We start from the raw sequence: 13,918 nt of genomic DNA, 5'->3' as shown, positions 1-13,918 counted from the left end.
CAGCAACTCAGTGCCTTCCTGAAGACAAATAATGTATACGAAACGCTCCAGCCTGGTTTTAGACCCCATCATAGTACTGAGACGGCACTCGTGAAGATGGTAAATTACCTTTAAATGGCATCAGACCAAGGCTCTGTATCTGTCCTCGAGCTCCTGGACCTTATGGCCGCCTTTGAAACCATTGATCACCACGTTCTTTTGGATTGATTGGAAACCCTAATTGGTCTAAATGGACAAGTTCTTGCCTGGTTTAGATCTTACCTGTCGGAAAGATATCAGCAGTGTTGTGTTCGATTACCTGAAGTGAGACAGATTCAAGACCAAGACCGGAGGGGGGGAGGGGGGGGGGGGGCAAGACCGAGTCAAAACTGAGTCTGGGAGGGGGACAAGGGGTCCCTAGACCGAGTCAAGACCAAGACCAGAAAAATGCCAGAGTTCAATTTAAGACCATGATTGAATTTTTGTCAAATCGCCACTGTAATAAGAGTTCAAAATGTCCAGTATTTCTGTGTTCATATTTCAGAAAAAAAATATATGGAAAAGACATTCAGAATGGTGAAAAAATGCCTGCTGAGGGAAATTAGAGCCATTCTACAAAGTATTACTAACTCAAACACAGTGGGGAACAATGAGGGCCTTCTTAGGACTTATAAAAAATTAAATGTTAATAACTCTAATTCTATTATTATTTTCAATGATGTTCTGATTTAATCTCTTCAGTTTTTATTGGAAAGGAAATGGTTAACACTGAAGCAGGCAAAAATATCCAGTCAGGATTTTTCTTTGGTGGTCTCTGGAGAGATAATTCTATCTAGCTAAATCAGACATTGGCTAGGAAAGAGGGTGGGAAGAAAAGCAGATCAACCCGATCAAGGATGGGTGTGACGGGGAGTAGAACTGCTAGTGAGTTCGCTGAAGCAAATATTACAGAAAGTAGGAATGAGTGGGTTACAGTGGCGAAGAAAAAGAGAAACAAGAAGTTAAGCTGGGCCTCCCGGGTGGCGCAGTGGTCTAGGGCACTGCATCGCATCGCATCGCAGCGCTAGCTGCGCCACCAGAGACTCTGGGTTCGTGCTCAGGCTCTGTCGCAGCCGGCCGCGACCGGGAGGTCCGTGGGGCGACGCACAATTGGCCTAGCGTCGTCCGGGTTAGGGAGGGTTTGGCCGGTAGGGATATCCTTGTCTCATCACGCACCAGCGACTCCTGTGGCGGGCCAGGCGCAGTTGCGCTAATCAAGGGAGCCAGGTGCACGGTGTTTCCTCCGACACATTGGTGCGGCTGGCTTCCGGGTTGGAGGCGCGCTGTGTTAAGAAGTTAAGAAGCAGTGCGGCTTGGTTGGGTTGTGTTTCGGAGGACGCATGGCTTTCGACCTTCGTCTCTCCCGAGCCCGTACGGGAGTTGTAGCGATGAGACAAGATAGTAATTACTAACAATTGGATACCACGAAAAGGGGGTAAAAATAAAAAATAATAAAAAAAGAAGTAAAGCTCTAGTGGGAAAATAGGAACCCACTAGACTCGTTTTTAGTCGGAATGAGGGTTTTGGATCAATGCTACTTGGGAAACATTTCAAGGAAAATCTGGAATGTGTTGGAGGAAAGTGTGAAGTCGGTGAGAGACACGAGAAGTGGTCTTATTTAGATTGTTTTGTGTGTCTGTGGAGCAGAAGAAGCGTGTTTTAAGTCTCAAAAAGAAATCGGAGTGGAATGTTTCCTGTATGGATTTTCGTAGCCGGGCACCTATCAAGGGGGTTATTTCTGGGGTTGCGTGAGAAATAAAGGCAGAGTATATTACTGAAGACATTGATGAAGGGGTTGGTGCACGTCAACTGACCTGTATGGTAAATACATTTACTTCATCCATGCTACTGTTCTTTGAAGAGGCTCTCCCTTCTCATATAATTTTTTTTGTGCACAATCCCCTTCAGTGTCATAAATGTCAAGTGTGTGCAGAAGGGAAGAGTATTGAATGCCAGATGAAGTGAAATGCTGCAACTGTGGAGGTGAACATGCACCTGAGTTCCTGGAATGCTCCGTTAGGGTGAAGGAGAATGAGGTGGCAAGGGTAAGGAGTGTCCAGCGTGTCTCCTTTTTTGAGGCAGTGCGAAGATTGGAAGGAATGAGTAGTGGGGAAGAAACAATCATAGTAGTGTCACCATGAGCAGTAAGGGTTTTTCATCAAACGAGGGATAGTGAAATACTACATGTTAAAAAGGTGGACTTTTTACGTTTTTGGGGTCTTTGTGATTTCAGAGCCGAGGTCGTGCAAGAAATCCTGCCAGTGAATCTTCTGCCATCACAGGCCCATGAGCCCTATTTACTTTGTGCTTAACGTGAAATGTTTTGTTGTAATTGGTCAATTTCGATTGGGAAATGCTTAGCCTAATGGTTGTGTTTTTGTATTCTTATGATAGGGACCTACTGGCTTATTATGTCCGAAGGAATGGACTGCTTATCCTTTAACATCAGGCTGTGTTTGACTGTTGTCTTTCCATCAGCCCTATGCAGTAGTGTAGTGGTGCCTGGAGAAGTGGGTGTACTCAAATTTTGGCCAAGATTTCCCAAATGGCCCACCCAGCGATGGAAAGGCTCCTTATGTGAAAAGTTTTCCTATATATTTTCACACTCAATCACACTATTTTAAAATAGAACATAACATTTGTTGTTTTTCTAACTAAGTCCACAACGATACTTAAACCACATAAGGAGACCACTTAGGAGATCTGGGGAGTATTTTAATGTATTCTTTATTTGTTTTTGCTCAATCTGATTTACTGGGCCTGGCAGGGCCTGGCTCACAAGTGGGTGGGCATGTGTCCAGGTCCACTCATGCCCACGCCCCTGATGCAAACAGCACATGATGACTGACTTGCGCATCACAAAAAGCCTTTGGACCAAACTTATTCAATACATGGTTTGCATACCCATTGTTGCCTTAGTTAGCGTTTCCTATCTACCCTACCGGCTACCGATGACATTCTTCTGTGAGCTCCATGCCAAAACCAGTCGGTCTTGCTGCCTGCAGATGATATTCTGCTGAAACTAGGCTATGTGTGCTGCGCGCATGTGAATTTATTTCACGTACTTTGCGATTGTGTAGGTTAATTTGTGCATGATTTCTAGATTGTACTACATAATTGATTAGTCCTATACCTCCACTACACTACTTTGATATGCATCAGTGGGGATTAAGAAGTGAGTATAAGCAATGCRCACTGAAAAAAAGGTGGGTATATGATATATACAGTTGAAGTCGGAAGTTTACATACACATAGGTTGGAGTCATTAAAACTTGTTTTTCAACAACTCCACAAATTTCTTGTTAACTATAGTTTTGGGAAGTCGGTTAGGACATCTACTTTGTGCATGACACAAGTAATTTTTCCAACAATTGTTTAAAGACAGATTATTTCACGTATAATTCGCTGTATCACAATTACAGTGGGTCCGAAGTTTACATACACTAAGTTGACTGTGCCTTTAAACAGCTTGTAAAATTCCAGAAATTGAGTCATTTGGAGGTGTACCTGTGGATGTATTTCAAGGCCTATCTTCAAACCCAGTACATCATGGGGAAATCAAACGAAATCAGAAGACCTCAGAAAAAAATTGTAGCTCATCCTTGGGAGCAATTTCCAAATGCCTGAAGGTACCACGTTCATCTGTACAAACAATAGTATGCAAGTAAAAACACCATGGGACCACGCTGCCGTCATACTGCTCAGAAAGGAGACGCGTTCTGTCTCCTAGAGATGAACGTACTTTGGTGTGAAAAGTGCGAATCAATCCCAGAACAACAGCACCTTGTGAAGATGATGGAGGAAACAGGTACAAAAGTATCTATATCCACAGTAAAACTAGTCCTATATCGACATAACCTGAAAGGCCGCTCAGCAAGGAAGAAGCCACTGCTCCAAAACCGCCATAAAAAAGCCAGACTACGGTGGTGTTAACTTGTCACATGGGACAAGATCGTAGTTTTTGGAGAAATGTCCTCTGGTCTGATGAAACAAAAATTGAACTGTTTGGCCATAATGACCATTGTTATGTTTGGAGGAAAAAGGGGGAGCTTGCAAGCTGAAGAACACCATCCCAACCGTGAAGCACGGGGTGGCAGCATCATGTTGTGGGGTGCTGTTGCTGCAGGAGGACTGTGCACATCACAAAATAGATGGCATGAGGAAGGGAAAATATGTAGATATATTGAAGCAACATCTCAAGACATCAGTCAGAAGTTAAAGCTTTGTCGCAAATGGGTCTTCCAAATGGACAATGACACCAAGCATACTTCAAAGTTGGCAAAATGCTTAAGGACAACAAGGTCAAGGTATTGACCTCAATCCTACAGAAAAGTTGTGGCAGAAATGAAAAAGCGTGTGCGAGCAAGGAGGCCTAAAAACCTGACTCAGTTACGCCAGCTCTGTCAGGAGCAATGGCCAAAATTCACCCAATTTATTGTGGAACTTGTGGAAGGCTACCAAAATGTTTGACCCAAGTTAAACAATGTAAGGCAATGCTACCAAATACTAATTGAGTGCATGTAAAATTCTGACCCACTGGAATGTGATGAAAGAAATAAAAACTGAAATCAATCATTATCTCTGACATTTTCACATTCTTAAAATATAGTGGTGATCCTAACTGACCTAAGACAGGGGATTTTTATTAGGATTAAATGTCAGAAATGTGAAAAACTGAGTTTAATGTATTTGGCTGAGGTGTATGTAAACTTCTAACTTTACCTGCACATAGCATCTACTACACCACTGCCTTTGTGTTTTTCAAAATTGCACTCCTGTGTTGGTATACAGTTGCTGTCCTTTCAGTATCACGAACCTGTCACACACTGAAGACCTAGGTCAATATATATAAATACTGTTCAGGAATTAATGTATCAAGAAAGGAGTATATACACTGCTCAAAAAAATAAAGGGAACACTTAAACAACACAATGTAACTCCAAGTCAATCACACTTCTGTGAAATCAAACTGTCCACTTAGGAAGCAACACTGATTGACAATAAAATTTCACATGCTGTTGTGCAAATGGAATAAGACAACAGGTGGGAATTATAGCAATTAGCAAGACACCCCCAATAAAGGAGTGGTTCTGCAGGTGTGACCACAGACCACTTCTCAGTTCCTATGCTTCTGGCTGATGTTTGTCACTTTGAATGCTGGCGGTGCTTTCACTCTAGTGGTAGCATGAGACGGAGTCTACAACCCACACAAGTGGCTCAGGTAGTGCAGCTCATCCAGATGGCACATCAATGCGAGCTGTGGCAAGAAGGTTTGCTGTGTCTGTCAGCGTAGTGTCCAGAGCATGGAGGCGCTACCAGGAGACAGTCCAGTACATCAGGAAACGTGGAGGGCCGTAGGAGGGCAACAACCCAGCAGAGACCGCTACCTCCGCCTTTTGCAAGGAGGAGCACTGCCAGAGCCCTGCAAAATGACCTCCAGCAGGCCACAAATGTGCATGTGTCTGTTCAAACGGTCAGAAACAGACTCCATGAGGGTGGTATGAGGGCCGACGTCCACAGGTGGGGGTGTGCTTACAGCCCAAACACCGTGCAGGACGTTGGCATTTGCCAGAGAACACCAAGATTGGCAAATTCGCCACTGGCGCCCTTGTCTTTACAGATTGAAAGCAGGTTCACACTGAGCACATTGTGACAGACGTGACAGTCTGGAGACGCCGTGGAGAACGTTCTGCTGCCTGCAACATCCTCCAGCATGACGCGTGCGCGGCGTGCATTCTTTGTGGGGCCGCACAGCCGTCCATGGCTCGCCAGAGGTAGCCTGACTGCCATTACGTACCGAGATGAGATCCTCCCACCCCTTGTGAGACCATATGCCTGTGCGGTGGCCCTGGGTTCTCTCCTAATGCAAGACAATGCTTAGACCTCATTGTGTTGGAGTGTGTCAGCAGTTCCTGCAAGAGGAAAGGCATATGATGCTATGGACTGGGCCCGCCCGTTCCCCAGACCTGAATCCAAATGAGCACATCTGGGACATTCATGTCTCGCTCCATCCACCAACGCCACATTCACCACCAGACTGTCCAGGATGTTGGCGGATGCTTTAGTCCAGTCTGGGAGGAGATCCCTCAGCGGAGACCAATCTGCCACCTCATCAGGAGCATGCCCAGGCGCTTTGTAGGGAGGTCATACAGGCACGTGAGGCCACACACACTACTGAGCCTCATTTTGACTTGTTTTAAAGCGACATTACACTCAAGTTGGATCAGCGCTGGTGTCGAGTATATTCCACTCTATAATTTTGATCGTGTGACTCCAGAATCCAACCTCCATGGGTGATACATTTGTATTTCCATTGATAATTTTTGTGTGATTTTGTTGTCAGCACATTCAACTATGTAAAGAAAAAAGTATTTAATAAGAATAGTTCATTCATTCAGATCTAGGGTGTGTTATTTTAGTGTTCCCTTTATTTTTTTGAGCAGTGTATATACAGTTGAAGTCAGAAGTGCATTGGAGGAGATCTTTCGGGCACATGCATTGGAGGAGATCTTCATGGGCTATACTCACTCTTGTCTCAGGGCAGTAAGTTGGTGGTCTGTTGATATCCCTCTAGTTGTTCGGGAGCTGTGCTTTGGAAAAGTGGGTGTGGTTATATCCTGCCTGGTTGGCCCTGTCCGAGGGTATTGTCGGAAAGGGCCAAACTGTCACTCCTCCTTTATTCTTCTGTAGATTTTTTTTATGGCGGTTGGCAGCTAACTTTAAGGTGTATTACTGCCAACAACTTAACTGGAGTGTGGAACAGAGGCAGGGAAGGTCTAAATCCTGGAGGCGAAAGAAACGCACACCTGTTTAGGCAAGGTGCTGGCTAGCGGAGTAGAACACTTGAAACAGAAAAGGAGAGCCGCACACTCTAGGAGCTCAGATGCAATAATTTAATAACCTAATAATTTTAATAACCTAATAAGGTCTAAATCTTACCCAATATTCTCGTCTCCCTAAGGAAAGAAAATATATAAATAAATACTACATCCCCTGAAGATTTCTCCAGCAGTTCATTTAATTTTGGCTCTTCAACCTCATTACGCCTCAAATCTAATAAATCGCTCCTTTTCCCTCCTATATTTCTGGCACTGAAACAAAACATGTTCCACTGTCTCCATCTCCTCCTGACAATGATCACACCTCCCAGTCGGATGTTTCCCCACCAATTTCAATGTACTATTGAGCCTTGTGTGTCTCAGTCTCAGCCTTGTGACTACACTTTCCTCCTTCTCTCTCAGCCTGATGAACTCCCCGCCCCCACCTGTTGCTGAATCTTATACAGGTGTCTTCCTTTTCCACAACCCGTGCCATTTTGTTTTTAACCACTATTTTTAATTAACCTCATGGCTTCACTGATTTGACAATTCCATATCAACATTAGATATTTAAGAGCCTGCTTGGTGATAACATACCATCCTCATTCCCCTCTACTCCCAAATGAGCTGGTACCCATAGGAACATCACAAATACCCCCATCTGTCTCACCTTATACAAGCACTGCAAAACTTCATACAATACATCCTGTCTGCTGAGACGCAAATTAATTTAAGCTCATCAGTGCTGCACAAGAGTCAGTGCAGATGACTACTCTGTCTGGCCTCACCTCCTCCACCCACTCTGCAGCCAAGAGTAGGCCCATCAACTCCATTGTGTAAACAGATAAATTACCTGTTGCTCTTTTTGTCACTGACACCTTAAAACTCAGGAACATTAAAAGCTGCACCTGTCCTTCCTGCTTAGGGTCCTTAGATCCATCTGTGAATTTATTCAAGAAAGCATAGTATTGTGTTCTTCAATTTTCACGTACAACTGAATCTACTCTTTCCTCAAAAGCTCTTACCCTCTCAATCAACCCTAGATATATCACTGGCTTAGGGAGCAACCAAGGTGGGATAGCAGAAAAAAACACAGAGGGGCTAATATCTCTCTCTCTCTCTCTCTCTCTCTCTCTCTCTCTCTCTCTCTCTCTCTCTCTCTCCTCTCTCTCTCTCTCTCTCTCTCTCTCTCTCTCTTCTCTCAAATTCTCTCTCTCCTTCGTCTCTCTCTTCTCTCTCTCTCTCTCTTCTCTCTGCTCTCTCTACTCTCTCGTCCTCGTCTCTCTCTCTCTCTCTCTCTCTCGTCTCTCTCTCTCCTATTCTATCTATTCACTCATCTATCTATCTAATCTATATCCATCCCTCCATGGTATTTAGGAAAGGGACAAATATTAGCTATCTAGCCACTGGACAACTTTGTTTTGGTGTGCCAGGACATTCACAGTTGGAGCTTGCTCAGTTCACTCAATCGCTGGTGGCTAATTTGTTATACTTTTTTGTTAAGGAGAGGCCAGATTCCTGGCTGACTTCCCTTGCCTCAAATGCTACGGGTGGCAACAATTGTCATATTCGTTTGAACACAGACAGAATCATATAGAGGGCCTATACTATACCGCAGATAGAGGGGTCGCGTGTTTCGCGTCGCTCGGGTGCTTTGTCCTGTGATACATTCAGCCTCTGGAGAATTGAAGGAAAATTATGAAACACATAAAGATGAAAGATAATTTATTTGATGTTTTCAAAACATTTTATTGTCAAATGTTTGGGAAAGCCTGGCTTCCCTTGGCATCCATGAATACATGCCACACTGCTGTAAAGTCTGGTGGAGGGAAGGAATAATTGATCTATGCCTGTTTTTCAATGTTCGCGCTCAGCCCCTTAGTTCCAGTGAAGGGAAATCTTAACGCTACAGCATACAATTACATTCTAGACGATTTCTGTGCTTTCAACTTTGTGGCAACAGTTTGTAGAAGGCCCTTTCCTCTTTCAGCTTGAATAAGCAGGTGCTCTATTTGTTGACTTCTGTAAACCGTAAAAGCCTTGTTTTCATCGCATGTTAACAATTAGAAGCCCCCTCCCTAAGTTTGTTTTATTCACTGCTTCTTAGTACACTCTGCCAACCAGATGTCCTAGCGTGTCTGAATCCTGGCTTAGGAAGACACAAAAGCCTGAAATTCCCATCCCTAAACTATAACATTTTCCACAAGATAGAACTTGCCAAAGGTTTGGTGTTAGCCTGCAGAGCTCTTCTTACTATCCAGGTCTGTACCCAAACAATTTGAGCTTCTACTTTTAAAAATCCACCTTTCCAGAAACAAGTATCTCACTGTTGTCGCTTGCGATAGACCACCCTCTGCCCCCAGCTGTGCTCTGGACACCATATGTGAACTGATTGCTCCCAATCTAACTTCAGAGCTAGGTGACCTAAACTGGGACATGCTTAACACCCCAGCCATCATACAATCTAAGCTTGATGCCCTCAATCTCACACAAATTATCAATGAACCTACCAGGTTGTAAACACGGGCACCCTCATAGATATCATCCTAACCAACTTGCCTTCCAAATACACCTCTGCTGTTTTCAACCAAGATCTCAGCGATCACTGTCTCATTGCGTGCATCCGTAATGGGTCTGCGGTSAAACGACCAACCCTCCTCACTGTCAAACGCTCTCTAAAACAATTCAGCGAGCAGGCCTTTCTAATCGACCTGGCCCGGGTATCCTGGAAGGATATTGACCTCATCCCGTCAGTAGAGGATGCCTGGTTATTCTTTAAAAGTGCCTTCCTCACCATCTTAAATAAGCATGCCCCATTCAAAAAATGTAGAACCAGAAACAGATATAGCCCTTGGTTCTCTCCAGACCTGACTGCCCTTGACCAGCACAAAAACATCCTGTGGCATTCTGCATTAGCATCGAATAGCCCCCGTGATATGCAACTTTTCAGGGAAGCTAGGAACCAATATACACAGACAGTTAGGAAAGCTAAGGCTAGATTTTTCAAGCAGAATTTGCACCCTGTAGCACAATCTCAAGTTCTGGGACACTGTAAAGTCCATAGAGAATAAGAGCACCTCCTCCCAGCTGCCCACTGCATTGAGGCTAGGAAACACTGTCACCACCGATAAATCCTGTCGTGTCTTTGGCTATGCCGGATTAAGTGATATTACATGCTATTCTATAAAATCGTTTCTCCGTAAATAATATTACCTGATTGAGCTAATCATGTAAATGTAGTTAACTAGAGAGTCGGGGCACCACAAAATAATATTTATAGAGCTGTTATCTTCCGAATAAACTCTTAAAGACCTAGTAATATTTTACATCAATAGCAGTCAATATTAATCGTCACCATAATTCAGTCTCATCTGAAAGTTGTAAATTCTTGGTTATCTTCACGAACCCTGGCTAACAAGTTGAATCAGCAATACAAAATTGGGTTTAATTATTTATTTARTAAATACCTAACTAATCACACAGAATTACATATACACAGAATGAATCATACCTTGATTACAAATTACGTCATAAAGGAAAACGTCACTAGCGGGCGGATGAGATATGACAGCTGGTTATACAAAAGAAAAGGGGCTGGGTTTGAGTGAAAGAGCGGGAAGACTGAGGAACAAAGGGTGAAGCCGTGCTATTGTAAATACAGTATCTTATGCATTCTAAATTACCGCCCATTTGGAAAAGGAAAATGCAATAAATATTTACTCTGAGCTGCGCTTCGGTAGGTTGGTGGTAGATGGGAGGCCGTGTTGCCCAACCGAGACCTTTGTCCTTTGAAGAATGTCTCTGGTGGTCAATTGGATATGTTGTAGTAATGTCGTTGTGTGGTAGACAGGATACTCTGTCTGTCCTATCCTAATTTACGTTTGCAGCTGCTGTCTCAACGTCTAGGAGGTATCACTTCTATAGTGAATAAGAGTTCAAAGTTCATACCATTCGCAACCAAAGCTCATGCTGAGGTTGGCTTAGTTCTGTAGTTGACATGTTATCTGAACCATTCTGACATTGGACCGTCGTCCTCACATCCTCGGAACAGGAGGTTAAATTGTCGTCAAGGTTTTTATATAGGAAGGGAGAAAAGGGGTCTGTTTCATAGTTTACAACCTATGTCTCTTCACGTGGGCGGGCCACTGAGTCGGGCCTAATTCACTCATGAAAACCCAATTCTCACATTTTAGAAGCTAAAATCACATTTCATCCCATCACAAATAATTTCATATTCAAACATTTAAATTGAACAACAATTCCATGTGAATCCGATAACTCTGATGTGTAGACTTTACACTGTAGAGTTTATGTCATCTTATCATTGATGAGAATGTCTCAGATGACAACCGAACTGACATCATATTCATTAAGTACCACTGCATATGTTCAATTGGTCGGATTACCAGAATATAGTTCATTTCCCCCCACCTTCTGATGTTCCCAGAATCTCTATGTTAACCAAGGGTTTTGCAAATGTAACATCAGTAGGGTAGAGAGAGAGGAAAAAGGGGGGAAGAGGTATTTATGACTGTCATAAACCTACCCCCAGGCCAACTTCATGACAAAACTAACACAGTATGTAAACCGTAATACAACGTACAGTAAACGTAGCACGAAAGCCGATACCACCGAGCACAGCTACTCACAAGACCAACGGACCTGGAACAATAATCTACAATGATAATGGGGAACAGAGGGCACAATTATACACATACTAATCAGGGGGAATAGGAACCAGGTGTGCGTAATGAGACAAGACAGTCCGGGGTTGGTGGTAATGATCCAGTTCAGTGACGCCGAGAAGGACGGTGGCGTAGACCTCCGGAGCTGGTGAARGGGATGAGCAGCAGTACCAGGGGATACATGACGCCCACTAAGCACAAACCAGATGGGACGGCGTATCACTGCAGAATGCTGTGGTAGCCATGCTGGTTAAGTGTGCCTTGAATTTAAAAAATCACAGACAGTGTCACCAGAAAAAAAAAACAAGCCATAACACCACCTCCATGCTTTACGGTGGAAAATGCACATGCAAAGATCATCCGTTCACCCACACAAAGACACGGTGGTTGGCATAAAAAATCTTGAATCTGGACTGCAGAACAAAGGACAAATGTCCACTGGTCTAATGTCCATTGCTCGTGTTTCAAGTCTCTTCTTATTATTGGTGTCTTTTAGTAGTGGTTTCTTTGCAGTAATTCGACCACGAAGGCCTGATTCACAGTCTCGTCTGAACAGTTGATGTTGAGATGTGTCTGTTACTTGTACTCTGTGACGCATTTATTTGGGCTGCAATTTCTGAGGCTGGTAACTCTAATGAACATATCCTCTGCAACAGAGGTAACTCTGGGTCTTCCATTCCTGTGGCAGTCCTCATGAGAGCCAGTTTCGTCATAGTGCTTGATGGTTTTTGTGACTGCACTTGAATTAACTTTCAAAGTTCTTGAAATTTCCGGATTGACTGACCTTCATGTCTTAAAGTGATGATGGACTGTCGTTTCCCTTTGCTTATTTGAGCTGTTCTTGCCATAATATGGACTTGGTCTTTTACCAAATAGGGCTATCTTCAGTATTCCTCCACTACCTTGTCACAGCACAACTGATTGAAAAATTCACTTTTAAGAAGGCACACCTGTTAATTGAAATGCATTCCAGGTGACTACCTCATGAAGCTGGTTCAGAGAATGCCAAGCGTGTGCAAAGCTGTCATCAAGGCAAAGGGTGGCTATTAGAAGAATCTCAAATATAAAATATATTTTGATTTGTTGAACACTTGTTTTGGTTACTACATGATTCCATATGTGATATTTCATAGTTTTGATGTCTTCACCATCATTCTACAATGTAGAAAATAGTAATGCTGATTATTAGATTATTATAATGCTGATTATTAGTAAAATAATCAGCATATTGATTTTTAGCACTCGCGCTGGCAAAACACTGGATCACTGCTACTCTAACTTCCGCGATGCATACAAGGCCCTCCCTTCGGAAAATCTGACCACGACTGACCACGACATTTTGCTCCTCCCTTCCTATAGGCAGAAACTCAAACAGGATGTAGCCTCGATAAGGACTATTCAACGCTGGTCTGACCAATCGGTATCCACGCTTCAAGATTGTTTTGATCTCGCTGACTGGGACATGTTCCAGGTAGCCTCAGAGAATAATATCAATTTATACGCTAATTCGTTGAGTGAGTTTATAAGGAAGTGCATAGGAGATGTTGTACCCACTGTGACTATTAAAACCTACCCTAACCAGAAACCGTGGATAGATAGCGGCCGTCGCGCAAAACTGACCCCGCGAACCACCGCATTTAACCATGGAAAGGTGACTGGGAATTTGGCCAAATACAAACAGTGTAGTTATGCAAAATGTGTATATATATGTAGCAGAAATCTGTAAAATTTGTCCTCCAAAGAGGGGGAGTGGTGGAGGGGTTAAAAAATGTAAAACGTGTAGGTATTCCCTCCGCAAGGCAATCTAACAAGTGAAATGTCAGTATAGAGACAAAGTGGAGTCGCAATTCAACAGCTCAGACATGAGACGTATGTGGCAGGTTCTACAGTCAATCACAGACTACAAAAGAAAACCAGCCACTTCACGGACACCTACGTCTTGCTTCCAGACAAACTAAACACCTTCTTTGCCCACTTTGAGGATAATACAGTGCCACCAACGCGGCCCGCTACCAAGGACTCTCCTTCTCCGTGACCAACGTGAATAAGACATTTAAACAAATTAACCCTCGCAAGGCTGCAGGCCCAGATGGCATCCCCAGCTGCGTCCTCAGAGCATGCGCAGACCAGCTGGCTGGTGTGTTTACGGACATATTCAATCTCTCCCTATCCCAGTCTGCTGTTCCCACATGCTTCAAGAGGGCCACCATTGTTCTTGTTCCAGGAAAGCTAAGGTAACTGAGCTAAACGACTACCGCCCGTAGCACTCACTTCCGTCATCATGAAGTGCTTTGAGAGACTAGTCAAGGACCATATCACCTCCACCCTACCTGACACCCTAGACCCACTCCAATTTGCTTACCGACCCAATAGGTCCACAGACGACGCAATCGCAAC

This window comes from Salvelinus sp. IW2-2015, linkage group LG15 (assembly GCF_002910315.2).
Source record: "Salvelinus sp. IW2-2015 linkage group LG15, ASM291031v2, whole genome shotgun sequence".
Classification (NCBI taxonomy): Eukaryota; Metazoa; Chordata; class Actinopteri; order Salmoniformes; family Salmonidae; genus Salvelinus; species Salvelinus sp. IW2-2015.
Note: the sequence above shows the minus strand (reverse complement) of the source record.